Source organism: Balaenoptera physalus, assembly GCF_965194825.1.
Source record: "Balaenoptera physalus genome assembly, chromosome: 18".
NCBI lineage: Eukaryota > Metazoa > Chordata > Mammalia > Artiodactyla > Balaenopteridae > Balaenoptera > Balaenoptera physalus.
The window spans coordinates 75705072-75709118 of NC_138899.1; the positions used below are offsets into that span (position 1 = coordinate 75705072).

At 44.1% G+C, this 4047-nt stretch overlaps 1 protein-coding gene across 10 annotated transcripts in view; it reads right to left on the reverse strand.

Annotated features, from left to right (window-relative positions):
• MTUS2 (microtubule associated scaffold protein 2) overlaps nucleotides 1-4047 on the reverse strand; it is a 505324-nt gene that overhangs the window by 487230 nt on the left and 14047 nt on the right. The window contains exon 2 of one of the 10 annotated variants that reach the window (XM_082435500.1): nucleotides 3794-3903. The exons of the other annotated variants lie outside the window; for them this stretch is intronic. The gene's annotated coding sequence lies outside the window, so the exon portion shown is untranslated. The remainder of the gene's footprint in view (nucleotides 1-3793; nucleotides 3904-4047) is intronic. 10 annotated transcript variants of the gene reach the window in all.

Here is a 4047-nt window from a genome sequence, read left to right on the forward strand (position 1 = left end):
CTGCCCGGACATCCACACGGCTCCCTCTTCCTCTCCTTCAGGGCTCTACTCAGCATCCACTCTCAGGGAGGCCTTCGCTGACCTACGTGTCCCAGCAACACTCACGCCCCAACCTACGCTCCTTCTCCTCCTTTTCTGATTTCCTGTTCTCCATAGCACTCTCCCGACCTGATACGGTACACATTTTACGTAAGTTTATCCGTGACACTGTAAGCTCCTCTGGGGCACAGTTTTTGTCTGTTGTGTTCACTGCTCTAAAATACCTAATGTCTAGAACAGCGCTTGGCACAAACAGACACTGGAAAGTATCCGCTGGATGTTACTAAAGAAAAACAAAGCTAGATGCTAGTTAAAGGCAGTAAAGACAGAATTTATTCAGTATATACTGCAAGAGAGAAAAGAGACTTCAGTATAAAACTCGGCTCAACTTCAATCCACGAGGAGGCAGCCAGGTGTTTTAAAGGAAGAACAAAAGAGCACAGACAGGGCTAAGGCAGAGTCACAGAAGTGGGCAATTACCAAAAGCAGGTAGTGATTGGTCATCCTCAACGATGTTGTGTGTCAGTTTGTCCTAGTCTCCTAGAGACGGGAGACACAGGCCCTATCCTTCCTGATTACATGTCAAAGGAGCGGCTTTCAGGTCCTTGAGAAGGATACTCCTGGGTGGTAGGAGATACGTATACATCTCAAAGGAACAGAGAATGCATCGTAATTGTACTGTTTTTCTACTAAATGCTGAATAAAAGGGAAATCGGGCCCATCCTCAGGTGTTGGCTGGAACAAAGGGTAAATCCTTTTGGCTGACTTGAGCTTTTCCAAACAGAAACTCAAGGGGGGGATGGGTCATCCCAGGGGCATGACCCCGGGGGCTGGAAGCCAAGTTAGAGTTTTCTCAAGTCTCCTGGGGGGCCGGGGGACAACACTACACGGACAGGATTGTGTTGAAAGCTGCAGTTCCTGTAGGCCAAGGTTGAGGCCTAGTCAAGAGAAGGGCTCAGAGGAGTCTGACTAAAGTTTGGTCAAGGGGAGTGACTTTGTAAATGGGTGGGTGGGTGGGTGGATGAGTGGGTGGATGGGTGGGTGGATGAGTGGGTGGATGGGTGGGTGGATAGATGGATAGGTGGGTAGATAGATGGATAGGTGGGTGGGTGGAGGGGGTATAAGGACCGGTGGGAAAGGGGTCAAGATGGTAAGATCTGAAGCATCCAAATTCAGATATGAAGTAGAAATTGCTTCAGAGAAAAAGGGAAAATCCTCCACTCTTTTTAATAACCCCCTCTCCAACATTCCTGCGGCAGACATAATACGACTCCCATTTACCCATAAAACTGCTAACGGGAACAAGTCAATAGTTTATCCTAGCCCTTCCCAGCCTGCACTTGTTTCCTGCAAGATATTTTCCAGGCCTGAGTTTGCTCCCTGTTTAGAATTCATATTGAAGACAGATCCTAAGGAGTTTACAGGAAGGTCTCCTATGGAGCTGATGCTATCTGTTCCTATTAACCTTTTATTAATGAAGCATCTTTTGGTAGTTCATTTCTTTCTCCCTTTCCCCTCGGCAGCAGTCTCTGAGATGTGGAAGGGCTTTAACCCACTTTCCTCCCTTCCCCGCCCCCGTCTCAGCTTCTCTCTGCCTCCGGCTCGGCTCGGATGCAAAAAAGTCCCAGTTTGTGTGAGATCACAAGGCACAGCTGATTCACCAGGTAACCACCTGAGCCCTGGGTAATAGCAGTTTGCATTTTCTCAGCAGCTCAACTACAATATTGGCCAGATTTCTTTTTTTGTCTTTTCATGAGACTACAGACGTTAAAATAAGAAAAAGCATTTTTCAAAGTTAACATTTGAACATAATCAGGAGACAGCAGATTCAGGGTTTATGGAGCCTTACATTTTTATGATGGGACGCGGGAGGGGGGAGAGAGTGTCCTCCTTACTTTAAAAAAATCCAAAATTACAAATACAAACTTCTGTGACCATGTGAGCACATTGCTAGTGGCCCTCCCAGGGGCTTGGACGAAGCCGGAGTGAGGGGCCCTGAAGCTTAAGATTCATTAGCTTCCCAGTCAATGCGCCTCTGCTGGGAGATACAAAAGACTAGAGAGGTTTATACCGCAGCATTAAAATCTCCAGAAAACCGCTAAGCATAAGTCTTCTCTTACATCAATCCTCTAGACGCTATTCTTATCTCTCTTTCACAAACCTCCGTCCCTGCTGTTCCCTCTAATTTGGCCACAGCAATTCATTATGAAAGCGCATGTGCTGGGCTGGGGCTGTGCATCCTTCCCCTGTTTTGGCTTTAACAATCCAGTACTGTGTCAATTATGTAATAGCCAAAACAGAGAGTTTAACGCAATAGTCGTAGCACTTACGTAAGCCTTCATAAACCATCCCTAAGATCTGCCCCCAGATTTGGGTATTTGGAATTACATGAAGTAGACAGAAAACACTGATTCAGCAGCCACGTCTATTTCCAACCTTAAAGACAATAAAAGCTTTTTTGCACTTAATTTGCTAGTCTGTATTAACATAATGAGTTTTGAATTTGATGGAGCAAACAATCTTTAATAAGACATGATTGTCTTTTCATGTAAACAAAAAGGAATATCCTGACACCGCTACTCAACTTCACTGTTACCTGTGCACAAAGAAATGTCCCACTCAGGACTCTGTGACACAGTCTACATGGAATCATGGGTCCCCAATAAACATCAACTATTCCCTGCAGGTTTAAAAAAAATTGAGAAAGATATACAAAATACAAAAGTGTACATGCTATAATTCTTCAACACATCTTCTTTTCAATACCATTCTCTCTCCGTATTTCTAACCACTTATTTTTTACTTTCCTTAAACCACTGGAGCCACACCTTAGGCTACAAAGTGACAAATTGAAAAAAACAATGCTATCCTATGGGTCTCACCCCTGGCTACACATTAGAATCACAAGGGAGTTTTTTAACATTACAAATGTCACAGCATCACCAAAAACCAATTGGAACAGATTCCTGAGATGTGGGTCACAAGAGGAGGTGCCCAGACCTCAGTATATCTGATATTTCTACTTCTGTCTTGTTCTTCTCTGAAAAAAAACCCATAAATACCAGTAGAGATATTAAAGATTATTTAAATCTTTAATAACTGGCAGTTCATAATTACAAAGTTTCCATCAGCTATAAGAAATAAAATCATTCACTAGTTTAAAACCCATAAAGGATATCTGTGGGATCTTTTTTATTACTATCAATAAGTAGTCAAAGAATTTTCACTAAGTTTCTTAACAGCCCTTACAAAACTTACTCTGTTTTTTAATGTTTTACAACTGTACCTAATGAGGTCAAAGAAGCGGCCCTATATCATCTTAAAGGGTGTCTCCAGCTAAGACCGTGCTTATCTTCCAGTAAAGTTTTGGTTTAAAGCAGAAATTATGGCTCTGACTTATCTTCACCCTCTCTTCTTAGGTGCTCTGGTAATCCCTTTTATAACTTTAACAATGAGCAAATATTTTTTAAAAGCACTTATATAACACAGAGTACATGCGCCTTTGGTATCCTGCCAAGAGTACTTCTTTCCGTGTTTGTATTTAAAATAGAATGGTAGTAACATCACTTATGTGCCTGAAATTCCTTCTGTGCACAGGCTCAGAATGAAAAAATGGATGTAGCAAACCGCTTCACTGCTTTACCATTACAAAGCTCAAAGGAAATAACACATTCGTACTAAATTAAGACGAAGACACAGAACAAATTATCCAAAGCCGGGGGTGTGGGGCGGGGAGGGATTCGGTTGAACTCACCTACCAGCCCTTCTAAAACAGAGAATGTTTAACCTGGCAGCACGCGAAGGTGCCGGATGAGCTGCAATACCTCAGCGCGAGCAGGTGATGCAGGCAGGAGAGAACGAGGGCTGTGAAGACCGAGAAGCCAAAATAAACACTGCGCTGCCCGGAGCCCCCGCGGCAATCACTCCCCGACTCCGCGCGGGTTCCCAGAACGCCGGCAGCGGAGCCCAGCCCGCCCCTGTGCACAACTGAGAAGAGGATTCGCTCAC